We start from the raw sequence: 20,432 nt of genomic DNA, 5'->3' as shown, positions 1-20,432 counted from the left end.
AAATATAGTATACTACTAAGACCATTTACAATGGTGGGTTGAATAAAATAATTGATCTGTTGAGAGGATACAATAGTTTGTTGAAAACAGAAAAAAACTGAGTTATATTAAAATCTGTTGGTGTCAAAAAAAAAAATCTGTTGAAAAAGTGTAGGTAAACAAAGAGACATGTGACATTTAGTGATTGAACGCAAAAAAAAAAATATAGTTAATGAAATTGACACATGTTCAATTCATATTTGTTGTTGAGATTTTTTTTTTTTCCCTCCAAATCATTTGCGATCAGTTATTTCATAAAAAGTTATATTTGATTTTTACTATACCAAAATTCATCATTTTTTCACACTCTATAAATAGAGTCTTGTTTCACTTAATTTGGATACAGAAAAAAAAACCATTTTTTCACTATATTTCATTTTTCCTATTAGCCGCTAAAAAACTCTTTTTATTTCTTTATCTGTCTTTTTAGGGTAATAGATCTGAATAATATATAACCTTTTTAGCTTCCAAAATTCTTCTAATTATCCTTTTAACTATCCAAATCCTAACAATTGTTTGTGATTTAAAGTTATGTGTGTTTTATTTATTTGTGTCATATGTTTATTCTTGTATTGTATTACATTTTAAAATTTTTATAATAGTATTTGTTTTAATAATAGCTAAGTTTCTTTTTTCGTGTTAATAATAAAATATATGGTTAAAAATGTAAAATATAATATTTATCAAATTTATTTATTTTAGTATTTTAAGTTGATTTAATTGTAATCTAATATCAAATTATAATAAAAAAAACATAAAATAAAGTAAAAATATGAAATAAAAGTAATAGGTTAGAGTGTTGAATTTTACTAAACAAAACTATTGTAGAAGATAAAAATGAGTGGATGTTGAATTATTAAGTGGAAGAGAGAGAAGATAATGTGGAATGTTATTAAAAGATAAAAAAGAGGATGTTGAAAAAAAAAACCATTGTTGTAACAACCCAACCTCCGGTTAACCGAATGAGGATTGTTACCAGTTCTTAATCCAGTTTAATTAGATTAAACCATTATTTTTAATTATCTTTTTTAAAAATCAATTTTTCTTAATTTCTTTTTAAAAGCCCATTAACCCAACCCATCTAAATTAAGTCTAACTATAAATATTTTATTAATCTTTTATTTTCACTTTCAGAAAACTCTAGCCTCTCTTTCTTTTCTCTCTTTTTCGTCACCTTTCTCTTTCTATCCTCCGTCAACTTCCAAGATGATTTCCCGGCGATCCGTGAGAAACCACGTAAATTATAACATATCAAATTGAAGCTCCAAGTGTCAGCTTTCTAAAGAGACCAAGTTCGTTTTGATCAGAGATCTGAGTAAGGAGATATCGCCGTTCTCGTGTGGGATGTCAGATCTGTCTAAAGGGGAGGCTAAAGTAGATCTTCTTCTATAAAGGCATTTGTGAGGACTTTATGCTTCAACCTCTCTTTCATACATAACTATTTATAATTAGCCTCTTCTTAAAGCAATGGTTAGATCTGTCTGTTAGGGTTTATAGAATTAATAGCACCTAGATCCATGTTGTTTGCTTGTTGATGATTGTTGGTTGTTGGTGGAATGATACACACTAATTTGATATAGATCTGGGCTTATGGAACCTTAAAAAATACATTGTTTGATGATCTGTTATTCTTTAGTATTATGTTATGCTCAGTAAGGCCGCTGGCCCATGGAGGATGGGTCAGTTTTTGTTGTTGGCTGGATGATGTCTGTGTGATCTTCAGCAGTCACCATCGGTGGGGGGATGACCCACCAGGCCTGTTTGTGTGACATGGTGCCTGTCTGTTTGACCTGGAAAATATTGAACCTGTTTGTGTGACCTGGTGCCTGTCTATATGACCTGGTGGATTGGGTAGTCTTACCTGTCTGTGTGATCTGGCCGGTTACCCGTAGATGGTAGTTGCTTGTAGGGCATGTTTGTCCGTGAATGCTTGCTAGTTTAGGCATTAGAACCTTAGTTTGAATGATGGTTTAAGCTTGTGTTAGGATTAGACTTTTTATAAATACTTCTGTTTGTTATGATGGTGTTGTGGGCCTCCTTAAGGTCAATCCTCGCTGAGTAATCCCCATTACTCAACCCTCTTTCCCCTATTTTATTTTCAGGTATAGGTAGATCAGTAAGTCTATGTTGTTGTTTGTTCTTGGGTGTTTTTGATCCTCGCCGACCCTGAGGCCTACCAAGGACCCAACCTGGTGTCATACTGAATGAGGTATTGATACCGACTTAACAGACCCTATTCTACTTTCTCTATAGGAAGCCCGGAGGAGGGATGTTACAATTATACGTAGTTTAATAAGAAGTATGTTTTTCGATCAAAACAAAACATTGTAACATAATATAACAGCAAACCAAAAGACAGATTAAAAAAAATTGAGAAATTTATCTTAATTTTTAATAATAATTTAATTTCAGCATGCCGTTATTTCAATAAAAAAATTCAGCATACCGAGAATTCGGTTGCTTACTTCCCACTACATTTTATCGTAATGATTTGTCGCTATCATATTGTTGGATGACATATAAACAAAATTGATTTGTGTTTGTAGGAATTTGTTTCATGCAAAGTTGTGTTTATTGTGAATAATGGAAGAGAACTTTGTCGGTCTGCCTCCATTGCCACACTTGATCAGCTGAACGTTTGAAAATCACAAGATAAATTTAATAAAATACTAATTCTAATAATTTAGAAAAAATATATGTAAATCCTAAAGTCAATAATGGGTAGTTAGATCGAGAGGTAACCATGCTTGACGAGGAAACAATGGTTCATCATTCGTCCACTTAGCTGCACCAGAATCATATTATGCTAAAGTTGAAGCGACATCAATATTCAACAATTCTCTACATCTGTAAATTTTGCGTAAATTATTTCTTATCATAGTTAACTTCTATTGTATTAAGATCTGGTTGTGACGAACAAATCTTCTCTAAATCCACTGAAATTCTCTCATTCTTTGTTGTATATCCCTTTTAAGATTTAGACACAACCTCATAATTGAAATTGTAAGCAACATCAATCAACGATTCTCTGTATATATAAATTTGTACAACTTTATTTCCATCATAATTCACCCTGATGGTATGAAATACCTGGTTGTGATGAACAAATCCTCTTCCATTATTCACAATTCTTATAAAACTGACTATAGAAATGGTGACTTTAATGTTTGCATCAACTCTAACAATTGATACAACTATTCCATATCATTTGTATTCATTTATGTTAATTTGTATCATTTTATTTTGTTTATATTATTTTTTTATTGATGCAAACGAAATAAAACTGATTATAGAAGTAAGGATTTTAATGTTTTGCATCACTTTTAATGATTGATATACCATTATTGATGATAATTTTTATTGCTTGTAATAAATGATGTTAATATTTTTTTTTGAGCGAAATAAATGAAGTTAATTTTTGTTTTAAAATAAATGATGTTAATATTTGTTTCGTTGACAATTGATTTCAAATACATATATCAGTTATTTGAATTGATGTAATAATTATATTAATTACAAATAAGTAATGCTAAAATGAGTGTCAATGTTGTTGAGAATTGTATCATTTATCAATAACCAATGATAAGGATTAATTCATTCCACATAACTGAAAATAACTGAAGGGTCGTTTTTAACAATACTATTATACTACAGATGATGTTTTTAATCATTTATTAATCATATATATGATTTTAGGTGGACTTTTTTCATCTTGCTACCACATCAGCACACAAATAGAGGACACCTGTCCACCTTCTAATGCCCTAAATAATAATTCCCCCCATTCATCATTGATATTTATTTTTATTCAATGCACCTTTTAAATTTACAAACATCTTCTGCTTACAAGTTGGGTTTAGAAACCCAAATTTAGCACATCCCATTAAAAACAAACGTTAAAAAATTTAGAATTGGACCAGAAATTTAATAAAAATATGTCATGGGCTACAGTACGTATACCCACCCACATAGTACTCAAGCCCTGAAATTTCATACCAGTTCATCTTCCTCGCTTTCTCCGTTTCTCCTTTTTCTGTAATTAATCCCCACTCTTTTCAGTAATCACTCCCTATGCTGACTGGATTTCCTTCTCTAACACTGCCTACAAATTTAGTCCCCCCTCTTGTTCTATGCGAATTTTGTGGTTTTACAGACCCACGAAAGATTGTAGCTTCTCTCATATTTTGTTCGACGGGATTTTGAGATTTAGATGGGTCTTTGTAAACTTGTGATAAAGAGGCTCGCTCATGCGCAACGCCGACAATCTTCCTTCTCGAAGAGGCGTTCTGGGTTGCTAAAGAAGGCTCGCCAGCTCTCTACTCTTTGCAAGGCTGAGGTGGCCGTCATTGTCTTCTCCAATTCTGGCAAGCTCTTCCAGTTTTCCAGCACTGGGTATTCATCATTACTCTTTCTGATTTTGTAATTCCATGCGTAGATTTGTTAAATCGATCTGTGCAGGCTTAAGTGTGTGTTCCTCTTAGTTGTATTGTTACTGCACGTTTCTGAATTTGTCTCACCTGGGAGAGATATGTAGCCACGATTTAGCGTATGTACTCTCACTTCCGTTCTGTTGTCCATATAATTTTTCATTTGATGTGTAGCATGACACAAACACTTATGAGATATGAGAATTACCAGCTCTCTACAGATGCTCCTCTGATTACTTCTAAAGCAGCGATCAGCCATGCTTGTGCCCTGTTGACATCGTATTGTTTTTTATTTATATTCATGTATATTGTTCTTATGCATGACGTAACTCATATGCCGTTTAGAAACAGGAGGATTGTGCAAAGGTTTACCTTTCAAAAGATGAGATTTCAAAGCTTCAAGAGAGACATTGGTATGGGACCTATTCCCCACTTTGTTGTCAGTTTCATTTCCCGTAATCAGCAACCAATTTTGTGTTTATATAGTTTTCTCTTTCTGTGTTCTGCAGACACCTGCAGGGTAAGAAGTTGAATATTATGAGCATGAAAGTTCTGCAACACCTTGAGCATCAACTAAATGCTGCATTGATATCTGAAAAAGAGCGAAATGTAATTAGTCTCTGCGTTACATATCCAACTTCTTCAAGTTTATTTTCACATCTCATTTTCCTCTTCATAACACCCTTGCATTATATTTTTTGTGTGGCCATTTTCCTTGAAAAAATTTGGTACACAAACTTATGTTTGGTAACACACCCATCGGATTTGCCCGGGTTTTTGGTTTTCCCCTTCTCAGTGTTTACATTTCAACATAACTGATGTGATGATGAGCATATTTGCTAATTTTTGTGTATTAAATAGCTTTTCATAATTTGAATATGTTTTCAAACACACAAATGGTGTCTGTATTTTAATCACATGACTGGTGTCATTAAGAATTTATATACATGTTTTTTCCCCCTCCCATTCCTGCAGCTTCGAAGCGTCAACTTATGTGTGGGGCTTCCATTGTCCACAGCTTCAGACTGTCACAACCTGAATGACATTCAAGGTATCACGGCTTTTGTAAACGCCTTTATCCCACTCGGCGACTGACGAAGAAAAAATCTGCAGATAAATCTTATTGGTCAGGGTACTTAGCAGTTGCAGAGTGTGTGAAGAAGGTGGGGCTCCAGCTACATATTTCACTCTTTCTCCATGGCTCAAAACACCCGGAAACAGGTCTCCCTGACTGGGAGAAAAACACCCCTCACGATGACCCAGGACTCTGTCTGTTGTCTGCTGTTGATGCTGCCGCCGTACCTGATCGACGGACTCTAATGGCGGTTTCTGCGAAAGCTTCAACTGTGCTTTGTCTGAGTACATGTGCAACACAATCACGGTAAACATATCAGAATTTGTCTATGTATTTACACTCTCAATCTGCTTTTCCTGGTTAAGTTTCCCGATTTTTCTCTCACTGTGATCCAGAAAATCACATTAGGCTTCGGACCACACGACCATGTTAGATTTCCTTCTGGAGCTCACATTTATCACAAGGTGAAATTTGTGAAAAAGCAATATATTAGCGTTTATGTCAAACATATACAGTTTTCTAATTCATAGGCTTCCCCTATAATTTTTAACCATCTTTTGTGATTGACAGGTTGGATTTGCATCCGCTTTGGTAATTAATGATGGGATCATTTTTGGTGGCCCCATCGGGAGATACTCAGGTTATTTATTAACAAAATTTGCTATATTTGATCATTGCTATCTGTTCCCTTATTCATCCACGCTTAAAAAAACACCATTACAAATTTTGGGTAATTGCGAATACATATTTTAAGAAATATCATTCTCCATTATGATTGTGATTTATATTGATAGTACATGGACTCTTTACGAACATATATTATATCCTGTACTGTTTTTCTCTCTCACACAGAGAGCCTAGCACTTACAAACTTTGGTATTTAAAAATGTGGTCTGCAGACATGTCTATGTGTGTGATGTTTGTACATGTATGTCCAGGTTCGTTATTCTTATTGTGAAAGAGAAGCCGTGTTGAGGTCTCCTTCCAATCTTGTCAATCCTAGAATTTTGACTTTTACATCATGGATTTACAGAAACAAAACTTTTGGAAAAATACTCCAAAAGTTATTGTACAATCACCCAACAAAGTTTTACTGGGATAAAGAAAGTCATGTTTGGATTGAAAAACAAGAGAAAATTACAATAGCAAGAGGATGCACCAGCTTTGCTACAGATGTACTTGACACAATTGCTGAATACCATGCTGCAATGGCAGAAACTACTTCATGGGCTACACCTAAACAACTATGGGCACTGGTTCTCACAGTTCTTTCATGTATTGGAAATGATTTAAGCAGTATATGAGAAGGCCATCAAAGCAATGAATACGATGAGTAGTCAACTTCACCAGCATCTTTGTTCAATATTCAACCTGCTTACTTTTCTGTATTTTGTCCCACATTTTCAGTCTGGCTGTTCTTTTCCTAAAACCTCTTATCAATAACATGCAATGGTCTTTCGTATAATTTATGTTATGTTCCATCATTTAAAAATTTTATTAAATTCTGCCAAATTCTTACAATGAATTTCATTTCCCTACTTATATAAATAAATTATACGTGTTTGTTTTGCAACTCATAATCCAGAAAATAAAACAATTAGTAAATGACAATTAAGAGATTACGTAAAGTTATTATTCTAATCTAGCAATTTTTCCTATTTTATTTATTAAAATATTATTTGTATTTTACAATAACAATCTCAAAATATAGACATTCACATCAAATTTATATCACACATTAAATAAGTTAGCCATAACGTTTTACTATCTTCCTACCATTAGGAATACAGGACATCATTATTACTAATATAATATATGAATCTGGTAATAAATATTAATCAAACGTCATAATTAAAAGTAGATGTTACAAATAAAATCCACTCCTACTCCACCCAATCATTAGATTAGTGTTGGAGAAAATTAATTCACTTTATTCACATAACAACGAGAGAAATAACAACTATCTTTTAGATCCAATGTAAACATTCTGTGATCAATTAGCCTCCAATATATAACCAGATTTTGTTGTTGAGATTGAGGGTGATCATTTACATTACGTTTTAAAAAAAATACCTGCACTATAATTGTATTATCTTCTGAAAATTGACATTACATCCACCAAATTTTAAGACTATGGCATGACATCCATAAATGAGTAAACATAACAACAATTACATACCCATACATAAAACAACCACAAGCAAACTATGTTACCAATTAACTAATAATGTGGCATACAATGTATACTTATTAAAATGAAAATAGAGGGACCTGATATTTTTCTAAATAGTTACAAAATTAAAGAAATATTGGTACCCAACTTATTATTTGATTTCAAACAAACTAAATGCGTTATAAGAACATACAAATTACCAAATGATCATCAAATTGAGACTTAACCCAGTTTCATTTCACGTCTTTTCTATTATTTCTTTCATTAATAAAAAACGGCGAATACTTATTTCATCAATTATTAGTGGTTGACGAGTTCTGGGAACCCTGCAAATGAGTTTAATAATGCACTAACATTATTTATTTGTGGGCAAGCTCGCCCAAGATGTTGTGCACTAAACTCTGTACTTAATATTAAAAGCAAACTCCAAAAAAAAACCTAAGTGTAGACAAACAAGACATAAATGTTTATGTAATCTCCTCATACACTTTAGTCTTCTTCTAACAATCAAAACTGAAATTCTCACATGTTCTCCACCAATAATTAGCTTCTTAACTCCTATTTAACCACCAATTAAACATAAACATTACAAATTGAAATCCTCTACTATTCCCACACATAATTGACGTTAGTAAATACTAATTACACACATAATCAATATCTTTCAACAGTCAAATATGACCTATACAATTTTGGATGAAGATTACGTTAACTTGCAAAAAAAAACTTCTACAATTCCTGCACACCACTTACTTTACTAATACATTAACACACTTATTAAATATACTCCTACAAAACCACAAAACTATAAATACTAAGCACTCTGCCGAACTCCTTCACAGTGTTTCAAACCCCAGTATATACCATCACTCACTAAATTACTTATCTCATATCGAAACCAAAAGACAGTGGATTTTTCACTTCAAACCATTGGCCCTTATGTTGTCTTCAAAGATTTGTGTCTTGGTGTCAAAGAACAACATGTTGTTGGCCGCATGCTGAAATTCTGGATAATCCGTGATGAAACTAATCATGAGGATTTCAAAGGAATCTCTTTTCTCCTGCTGGCTGAAAAGGTATTTTGTTTAAGGCCAATATATGTATCTAACCATTTTTCCTAATCCACAGAACACCACTATCCATTGCTTCATCCCCCAAAAACTTGTGGAACAGTTTTATGCTGATTTAAGGGAGGGAAAAATCTTCCAAATTCTCAATTTTGAAGTGCAAGGCTGCACTAAACACCACAAAGTGACAAACCATCTGTTAGTCATCAATTTCATTGACAATACCAGTTTGGTTGATGTCAACAACACATGGCTGAGTATAGCCAAATACAAATTCAGGATTAAAAGCCCTGAACATTTACTGGCGTTTGCAAACACAAACATTGCTCTTCCTGGTATATTTCTGAAACTAAACTTATTTTAACAATTAATTATTTTCCTCTTTAAGCCACACCTTTTATTTAGCAATTTAAAATCCTATAGAAATACTTTTCAAAACTATAATGATACCTTTTAGTTTTTAAACCCAAATAAATAGTCATATAAGTTTTTGTGTTTTAAAGTCAGTTAACTATTTAGTACGTTCCTAATCTCAAAACTAATCCACTTTTATTTTATCAGATGTTGTTGGCGAAATCACTACGGTTGAAGGAACCAATCTACATAACTCAACTTCTACAGATAGGGTTCTAGTTCGTTTGAACCTCCTTCCGTAAGCCATTACCCTTACTTTTTAGGATTTTCAAGGATATACAAACATATAATATCTGCATACAACTAATCATTCTACTGTTTATGCACAGAAATGTTACTATCTCTCTCTCATTGTGGGGTGATACAGCTTCACGATTTCGCGGTTTACTAAATACATCTAGCGAGGTTAAATCTGTTGCTTTGGTTACAGTGTTTAACCCAACCCTCCTTGAAGGTATGACTACTTTCATTTACAACTCGGTTTAATTGAGTGTAAACATTTTAAATTAATTAGTTGTCTCATTTTATTATACAGGAATGCTTTACTTGGATTCCACTGTGTCCACCCGGTTCTTTTTTGCCAAGAACATCAAACCAATATCTGATTTCACAAAGCGGTGCCTTAATGTCTTCTTCTATCAATTACTTTACTAAAAATATATAACGAATAATACAATTTTGACTTTTTCAGTTTTGGGATTCAAAGAAGCCAAGCTTATGCTATTTCCGACATAGCTACTAATGTTCACAAGCTAGGAACTGTGACAGTTGCAGACCTCACTGAATTCATTGTGCAAGCACATTTCCAAGTCAACTCTATGCCTCTTCTTCATGTTTGTTATTTTGTTTTATTAATTAATACAAAAACTGCTTAAAATCATTTACAGAGAATCAAGAATGCTGACTTCATCTGCCAAGGTATAGTTGTAGATGTTTTATCAACATATGGCTGGAACCACATGTCATGCAAAAATTGTCTAGGCACCTTACAAGCTGATGACAACAGTCTTCTTTGTGCTCAATGCCATGAAGATGATTATGACAGAGATGAGAGGTAAATATTAAAGGGAAACACCATTCAAACTTATTTTAGTCCAAAATAATAATCTTAATTTCTATATATTTCCCAGGTTTGATGTCCCATTAGCTGTACTAGACGCCGGAGATATATCCACTTTTTTTGTTCCAACCGATGCCTTCATTGATCTTTCTGTCCAAATGCATATGACCTTTTATGCAAAATGGTTAATTAATACTTTTTAAATATTAAAAAGCTTTTCATATTTTAAAATCTCAATGATTCTGATAAACATAATATACAGGTAAATGAAGAAATATTCCCAGATTTGAGTGACTGTCTTGAATACATCATAGGAAATTCTTTAATTTTCTAGGTCAAAGTGACCGCTAATAACTACGCCGTTACAAACCACAGCTTCACAGTAGCAAAAATAAACCAAACAAATACTGCAAAGGTAAATTCATCCAGTCATTGTCTGTCATCCAGTTCATAAGCTTTTTAATAACAAATTTATAAACTTCAATAACAAATGTTTTTCTTTAATATTATAGCCTACCTTCGCAGCTGACAGTGCGTACACTGATAACAACATGCGCATACGCAGTAACATTGCAAGTACATCATCCTTTATCATTCCAGAGTGGGAAACAACAATAATAAAAGGCAACATATCTAAACAAAAGATGCCCAACACACCATCATGACAAACATTAGAAAAACTTTCTTTAAGAAGGATTCTACAAGTCAATATTTGGGATTCTTATGTTTTTCATTTTAGCATATCTAAATTTACTCTTCTATCATTTCGTTGTTGTTTTATCTAGGTTTCATTATCAAACCCCAATGTATCAGACTTCTTATATATGACATATCCTATGCACGCAAATGCCATTTTCCAACAAAACAAATTATTATAAATACCTAGCTTAAATCATTTTGTCATTCATGTACTACACACAAGAATATTTTTTTCCTAGATTGCTAACTCAACTGGAAATCCAAGTGATAACACCCCTAAAAAACCTTAATTATATAATAAAATAACATATATGGAAAACGTATTTTAAGCATTACCCAGCAGTATCTGGATTTCATGAGGAAAATTAGTGTTTAGTGATGTTCAATTTTTCACATCTATATTAGTTGCAATTTCTATACGAAAAATTTCAGTTGGTTTAATTAAAAAACAAATGAGTGATACACTACTGTTAGTAGATTTATTTGGAAAAAAATCAAATTAAAAAACTCGATAAAAATCATACATAAATTGAAAACTGTAAACTACTTCCTAATTTGATATTATTGTATTGACAACAACATTATTATTTTAATTTCATATTTATATTTGTAACTCAAATAATAAATAATAACTTTAAAAAATTATTACTATTCAGTATGCTAATAGATAAGCAATATGTAATCTTTAAATTGTAACCAATTGTAATTATACAGTATACTAACTTCATCACCATATTTTGCAACTATAATTCAAGCAGCATTATCAAATATTCCTTTTGACTATACGGAATAAATGTTAAGATATTGAACTTTTCTCAATTCTCCTTTAGTCTTCCTCTAACAATCAAAACTGATATTCTCATTTGTTCTCATGCAATAATTATCTTATTAACTACTATTTAATACCCAATTAAATACTAATTACACACAAAATAAATAGACAAAAAACTGTAAACTATGTCCTCTACAATTCCTGAAGAATATAACTTAAACTGCAACAAAAAAAGACTTTTACAATTCCTAAACAATAATTACCTTACTAATACCATTTACATACCTAATAAATACTGCTACAAAACCACAAATCTATAAATACTAAGTTCTATGCCCAATTTCTCCCTCTGTTCTATAATAGTTGATTTTCTGAATATTGCACATAGATTAAGAAGCAATAAATGCTTAATTATTTACTGTTTTAATTATTTAATTAGCTTACTTTTACAACTGATTTTACTAATTTTATAATACTACTTTCTGTTTTCCACCAATAGAGAATGAGAATAAAGAAAAGACATACATTTATTATGCATTAATTAGATCCAGGAAATCAACTATTGTGAAACAAGAAAAAAACTTAGAAAATCAACTATTATGAAACAGATTGAGTACTATTTAACACCCAATTAAATACTAATTACACACAAAATAAATAGACAAAAAACTGTAAACTATGTCCTCTACAATTCCTGAAGAATATAACATAAACTGCCAAAAAAAGACTTCTACAATTCCTAAACAATAATTACTTTACTAATACCATTTACACACCTAATAAATACTGCTACAAAACCACAAATCTATAAATACTAATTTCTATGCCCAACTACTCTAGAATGTTTAAAACACCAACAAATACCATCACTCTCTAAATTACTCATCCCTAACCATAACCAAAATACAATGGATTTATACCCTCAAACCATTGATCCTTATGTTATTTTTTTTTTTTTGAAGATTTGTGTCTTGATGTAAAAGCACAACATGTTGTTGGTCGCATGCTGAAATACTGGACAGTCCGTAATGAAACCAATCACGAGGATTTCAATGGAATCTCTTTTCTCATGCTTGATAAAAAAGTTATTCTGTTACTATTTTAAATTAATTTTACAATTTTTACAGACCAATATATGTATCTTATCATTTTCTCATATCTACAGAACACCCCTATCCATTGCTTCATCCCTAAAGATCTTGTGGGACAACATCATGCTGATTTAAGAGAGGGAATAATCTTCCAAATTAAAAATTTTGAGGTGAAAGGATGCACTAAACACCACAAAGTGATAGACCATCCGTTAGTCATCAATTTCACCAACAATACCGATTTGGTTGATGTCAACAACACATGGCTGAGTATAGAGAAATACAAATTCAGGGTTAAAAGCCATGAACATCTTCTCGCGCTTGCAAACACAAACCTTGCTCTCCCTGGTATATTTTTAAAACTCTTATTATTTTAACTATTTATTACTTATAAAAATAAGTAACACATTTTAATTCGCAATTTTAAATCCTTTTATAATTATTTTTTGTAAATTATACTAATCCTATCCCTTTAAATTGTAATTCCAAATAAGTAGTCACATAATTTTTTGTGTGCAAAACTCAATTAACTATTTTAAATGTTCATAATCTAATAACTAATCAATTTTTTTTAACTCAGATGTTGCTGGTGAAATAACTTCTGTTGAAGGAACCAATCTACATAATCCGACTTCTACAGATAGGGTTCTGGTTCGCTTGAACCTCCTACCGTAAGCCATTACTATAAATTTTTCTTATTTTCCAGATAAACAAACAAAACAGTATTTGCATACAACTAATCATTCTACTCTTTATGCACAGAAATGTTGCAATCTCGGTCTCATTGTGGGGTGATACAGCTTCACGATTTTGCGGTTTACTATATGCACCTAGCGAGGTCAAATCTGTTGTTTTGGTCACATCTGTTAACCCAACACTTCTTGAATGTATGACTACTTTTCATTAAAACTCTGTAAAATTGAGTGTAAATTTTTAAAATTAATTAGTTGTTTGATTTTATTTTACAGGAATACTTTACTTAAACTCTACTATGTCCACTTGGTTCTTCTTTGAGAAGAACATCAAACCAATATCTGATTTCACAAAGCAGTGCCTTATTGTCTTCTCCCATCAATTACTTTTACAAAAATATATAACTAATAATACATTTTTCCTTACTCAGATTTGGGATCCAGGAAAACCAAGGTTATGCTATTTCCGACATAGCTAATAATGTTCGCAAGATGGAAACTGTGACAATTGCAGATCTCACTGGATTCATTGCCAAGGCATATCATCAGGTAAACTATAAGCCTGCTATCCATGTTCTTTATTTAGTTTTTATAATCAATACTAAAACTACTTAAAACAATTAACAGAGAATCAAGGATGCTGACTTCATCTGTCAAGCTACAGTTGTAGATGTTTTATCAACATATGGATGGAACCATATGTCATGTAGAAATTGTCTAGGGCACCTTACAAACTTATGAAAAAGTCTTCTTTGTGCTCAATGCCATGAAGATGATTATTACAGAGATGAGAAGTAAATATTAAAGGCAAAAAACCATTTAAATTTCTTTTGGACCCAAATAATAATTTTAATCCAATAAATTTTTCAGCTTTTATGTGCCATTAGCTGTTTTAGACAGTGGAAATATAGCAACATTTTTGGTTTCAAGCAATGACTTGATTGATATTCTCTGCCCAAATGCATATGACCAATTATGCAAAAAGGTAGATTTATATACGAACACATTAAAAATATTAAGAAGCTTTTTGTATATTTTAATTTTGATGAGTTAGGTAAACATGTTAAAAACAGGTAAAAGATGAAATATTCTCAGATTTTAGTGACTGCCTTGAAGACATCATAGGAAGATCTTTAATTTTCCAGATCAAAGTGACCGCTAATAACTATGCCGTTACAAACCGCAGCTTCACAATAGCAAAGATAAGAAACCAAACAATTACTGCTCAGGTAAATTCAGCAAACCATTTTCTGTCATCCAGTTCATAGTTTTTTTTTAGTTCCAAATATGTAAACTTCAATAACATATACTTTTCTCCAATATTATAGCCTACTTTCGCACATGCCACTGCGTACAATCATAACAACATTCAGTCTTCAAATGACAATCTCAACAATGTTGCAAGTACCTCATCATTTATCATTCCAGAAGTGAGAACTAACAATAATAAAAGGCACTGTTTCTAAACCAAAAACGCCCAAAATACCATCAGTAAAAGGAATAAAAAACTGTTTTCAAGGAGGATTCTACAAGTCATTATTTAGGATTGCTATGCTTTCCATTCTACAAGTCATTATGTTTCATTTTTAGCATATCTAAATTTAATCTACTATCATTTCGTTCTTGTTTTACCCTTTGTTTCATTATCAAACTCCAATGTATGAGACTTCCTATATATGAGATATCCTATGCACACAAATGCCTTTTTGTCTAAAACAAACTAAATAATACAAATAACTAGCTTAAGCATTATATCATTCATGTACTACTCAAGAATATTTTTCCCCTAGATCACTAACGTAACTGGAAATTCAAAGTGATAACACCCATAAATAACCATAATCATCTAAAAAAACACATATGAAAACGTATATTACGCATTAGCCAACAACTTCTATATTTCTTGGGGCAAAATTTGTGTTTGAGGAAAGATTGTCGATGCTTAATTTTACGCATCTATATTGCTTGCCATTTCTATAAGCAAAATATTATTTGGCTGAATTTAAAATCAAATGGGTGATACACTTATGTTACTACACTTATTTGGAGAAGAATCCAATTACATCTCTCGCTATAAATCATACATATAGCAAAACAACTTTGCTTTGTCCGGAATTTTTAAATGGTATACTACTAACTCATTTGATATCATTATATTAACAACAACATTATTTTATTTATTTCTTATTTATAATTATAATTTAATATAAAAATAATTATTCTAATAAAATTAAACGGTAAGCTAACAGATAAGCTATAAGTAAGCAAAAAAATGTAACCAGAAGGAATAATACAGTTTACTAACTTCATCACCACATTTTGAAACTATAATTTTAGCAGCATTACCCAATTCTCACTCTTCAATTCAAAGAGGCCTATACCCAATTAACAAAATATTAAAATAATAATAATAAGTAGTGGATAATAGTAACCTCCGTAAAAATAAAAGTATAACCTCCAAAATATAACACACAATGTTATTAACCTTTAACCCAACAACATGCGTGTCTCATTACTCTTAGGTTAATGAGATTACACGTACTCTTAATTCTTAATACGTGTCTTCTTTGTATTTTCGACCTTTCCGTTTTATTACCTTTGTGCCTCATCCCTTATCTACCATCTTTTCCTTTTCTGGTTTTTATACAAATCTATGGACCAACCCAAAATTACCTTACATCAACAAACATCTACAATACCATCGACCAAGACAGAAAAAATGTAGATTATATTATCACTTCAAATAAATTAAAACAATAATACGTTATGATTTAAAAAAACTAAAAAGTACCATGTCATGGTTTGAGGTATCTAAGTTACTCAATAGATAATTGGAAAGTAAACAGATCGACAACAAAATAATAAACAAAAAAGGAAACAAACATATAGTTCTAATATGGTTCCAACGGTTAAAAACTCTATATCTTCTTCACATGTGAATATAAATGCAAAGAAATGGGGGAGAGACATTTAATGCGTAAAACTGAACCAAATTATTATACAGTATATGAATAGTCTCCAGCATTAATAACATCCGAAAAATACAAACCTAAGCAGACCCTATAAAAGCTTCGGACTAATTCGTTAAAAATACAAACACCTCATACAATATAATATACCATTTCAAAAATTAATATTATAGCTCCAATGAAACAATCAACCCCCCTCCCCACCCTTTCTTTCATCTCTCCCACAAGATATTCTCTCCAAAATTCTTGGTCTAGCTGGTCAGACATCACATACTCTGATGTTAAAAATGCAATGGTAACTTGCAAGGAACTTGGAAAATCAGGTGCTAATGTTCAGGTCCTAGCAACATTAGAGCTCAATGATATTGTAAAATCACCATTGTTGGCTATAGGCAATTATACTGATTTAACTGCTAAATGCTTACAACATTCCAACCCATCAGCCCACTACATTAAATGATTGTTAGAGTATTTTTTTTTCTTTAACAACCCTATTGAGGGTTTGAATCATTTGAAGGAGGCTGCAAATTACAAAATCCCAATCAAAGAGGCTGTCTATCTCTATAACTCTATGGCATAATCAACTTATGCAGTAGCGGATCTAGAAAAAAAAATTGTTGGGGGCATAAGTTTATAAGCAGGAGAAAAAAAATTTAGTTGGGAACAATTTTTTCTTTTTTATCACTAAATTAAAAATAGTTTGATTAAATATATCTAAATATTTTAAAAAAAATAAAAATAAAAAAGAGTAGGGGGCACATGACCCCAGTACTCCTTCACTACCTCCACCCCTGAACTTATGTACTGGTCAATATGAATTAGGAAAATAGATTTTGGACAAGCTAGGTTGGAAGGAAGACAAATATGTTGCAGATCTATGCTGGAACAATATCAAGATTGCTGTTCATGGGATTTGAATCATACAGAAGCCAGAAGATGCAAACTCATTATGGACAATGATGCCTCCATATGTTTGCGACTTAAATGACATGGAAAATACTTGCGAGAAGTGCTATTACTACAAAAAAATGATCAAATTTGTTTACACAATATAGCAAGAATATAAAATGTAATTCCAAAGTGTTAGTTATTTGTTTCTGTTTTTTATTTTCTTTTTTATTTCATCAATAAAGTCCTTCAGCTACCACTCTATTAATTCCAACATTTCGTTAAGAAAATTTTTTTTGTCTTCATAATATTAGAATAAAATTAAATAAATTAAAAATATGTTCTAGCAACACCTACAGAATATATAACCATTTGACAAACACAACCGACAAACAACATTCTAATCAGTACACAATATTTGGCAATTGTTAAGCCTAACAGTTAATATGGATTTATTTAATAAATTATGACTTCATCAGTACATAATTACTGGCAATTGTTAAGCCTGACAGTTAATATGGATTTATTTTAATAAATTATGACTTTAAAAATATAACTCCAGTCAACACTTTATAATGAATACAAAATTATTGGCAATTGTATAAGAATAAATAATAATAATGGACTTTAATTAAATATTCAATCACCATTCAAATTAGACACCAAATCCCAAATTCCCTCAGAAAATATATCAACAGATAAAAATGATAAAATATCATTCTCTTTAAAAATAAAAAAACAAATTTCCCTAAAAAGTTCCAAGTTCCTTTCGATTCTAGACAAATTTCCCTCCAAAGGAAATTTTAGAACAATTCCAATACGAACTAACATCAAACCATAATAGCATAATGACATTATCATACTTAAGTTCTTAAAAAAGATACATTGTTCATACCATATCCCCTTTTACCAATTAATGAACTCGGTGCAAAGTTTATTGTGTATCATAGATTGTAAAATATATATACCCACGTTTACACAAAGACAATAATACATACACATCCTAACTAACAGATAAATAATCGTTGTCAAAAAAAAAATAGATAAAGTAAATAATCAATCAAACAAAAAGAAAAACAAAATGTGTTCTATAAATCATCAAGATAGAAGATTACTCAAAGGGAATAAAACATCTATCAGGGAAGAAATTTACAATACAAATTTCGTAGGATATTCTAATTTTATAGGATTTTCAACGCTCCAACAAACGACCAAAAAATACAAATGTAAGATGTTTTAATTTTATGGTGGTAGCAAATGCAGAATTACATAATTAAGGAGTGCAAACGACGATGCATGTAATATGTATTTTATAATAATTTTGTAATATATATGCAAACAACAATGCATGTAATAGTTATTATGGCAAATTAATGTGAAATATGTATTTTAAATCAGCAAGGAAAACAAGGTAAAAATTTGTAATCTAAGATTTGTAAAACCTCAAACCAAAGTTTGGATCTTCTTCCATCTCTCTCTATTAGCAGTGTTCCTATATTTCCCAAGTATGTGTTAAATGTTAGTAATTATCTCTCTTAGAATTTTTTATATTACGTTGAATTGAGCAACCTCAGAAAATTGAATAAATAGTCATACATGTTTGAGGTATTTTCTCAGTTTAAACAGAAAATTAGCTGACAAGTTTTACAGCTTTTTCTATTCTGTGAATCTTTTTCTTCATCTCGTCCTCTTGTTTCGTTTTGAAGGAGTTAGATTTGGAATTGTTTTGGTCTCATCCTTCAGTTTGTGCTCTATTTAACACCAAGAGTTTTGTAATGCAGCGTATAACTGATATATCTACTCTCAAGAAAAATATAATATTTATATAACTAAATACTTCTAATTATTTTTAATTATATCTACCCTAAGAGATGAACTCTTTTCATACCTTGCCACATCAGCAATTCAAAAGCTGACACCTGTCCTTTCATATAATTAAATTATAAAATTTAAAATAAAAAGTTAAAAACTAATTAATACCACTAATTTTAACATAATTTTTCTTTTTAATGTTTATCTCATATGTATTTACATTTATGTTCATAACTATTAAGTTGTACATCAAGATTAAGACTTTCCATATTCCTAATAAAAATAAATAAACAACATTTCTAACCTTTTGATATTCGTCTCAGACTTTTTAATATTTTTTTGTACTAATTTGATACATTTTCTTCCGCTTTATCTTCATCATGAATACTTTTTTTGAAACTTGTTCTATGAAAGAATGTAAAGAGGTAGCCTTCTTTTCATTCAAAGATTTTGCAGTTTTATGGGTTAACTATGATATTGTTATAGCTGTATTTCATTGTGAAACATGAAGTACGGGGTGGTTCTTGCAGAATTATGACAATTGTGCATGTCATAAGTATGATAACATTAAAAATCGGAGGTAATTATATGTTTTCAAGCAATTCAACACAAAAAATGTGGTTTTTATCTGCGTCTTTTTTACTCATATCATATTTATGATTTCTAGAATAGTAAAATTACGTATTTTCCTACTTACCCTACTTCAAATCCTAAAAATAGTTATTTGTTTGATAAAAATTTTGTTTTTAAAAAACTAAAACAAAAGAATCAAGCAAATTACAATATTCTTCTAATTAACTACTTATATATATATATATATATATAAACACAAACATATTTTTAAAAATCATATATATGAAAGTAGGTGAACTCTCTCCATAGCTTGCCACATCAGCAATTCAGAATCTGACACCTGTCCTTTCATATAATTATTAAATCATAAATTTTTAAATAAAAAGTTAAAATCTAATTAAGACCACTAATTTTAACATAATTTTTTCTTTTTAATATTTATCTCATATGTATTTATATATGCTCATAACTATTAAGTTGTACATTAAAATTAAGATTTTACATATTCCTAATAAAAATAAATAAACAACATTTCTAACCTTTTGATATTCGTCTAAGACTTTTTAATATTTTTTTGTACTAACTTGATATATTTTCTTCCAGCTTATCCTCATCATGAATACTTTTTTTTTGAAACTTTTTCTGTGAAAGAATGTAAAGATGTAGCTTTCTCTTCATTCA

General features: G+C 30.8%; 1 pseudogene; it reads left to right on the top strand.

Annotated features, from left to right (window-relative positions):
• Nucleotides 1-4,249: 4,249 nt before the first annotated feature.
• On the top strand, nucleotides 4,250-6,166 carry LOC18017648 (annotated as a pseudogene).
• The last annotated feature ends 14,266 nt before the right edge of the window (nucleotides 6,167-20,432 follow it).

Source organism: Eutrema salsugineum, unplaced genomic scaffold (assembly GCF_000478725.1).
Source record: "Eutrema salsugineum unplaced genomic scaffold, Eutsalg1_0 scaffold_2, whole genome shotgun sequence".
Taxonomy (NCBI): Eukaryota; Viridiplantae; Streptophyta; class Magnoliopsida; order Brassicales; family Brassicaceae; genus Eutrema; species Eutrema salsugineum.
This window is presented reverse-complemented; position numbering and strand designations above follow the sequence as displayed.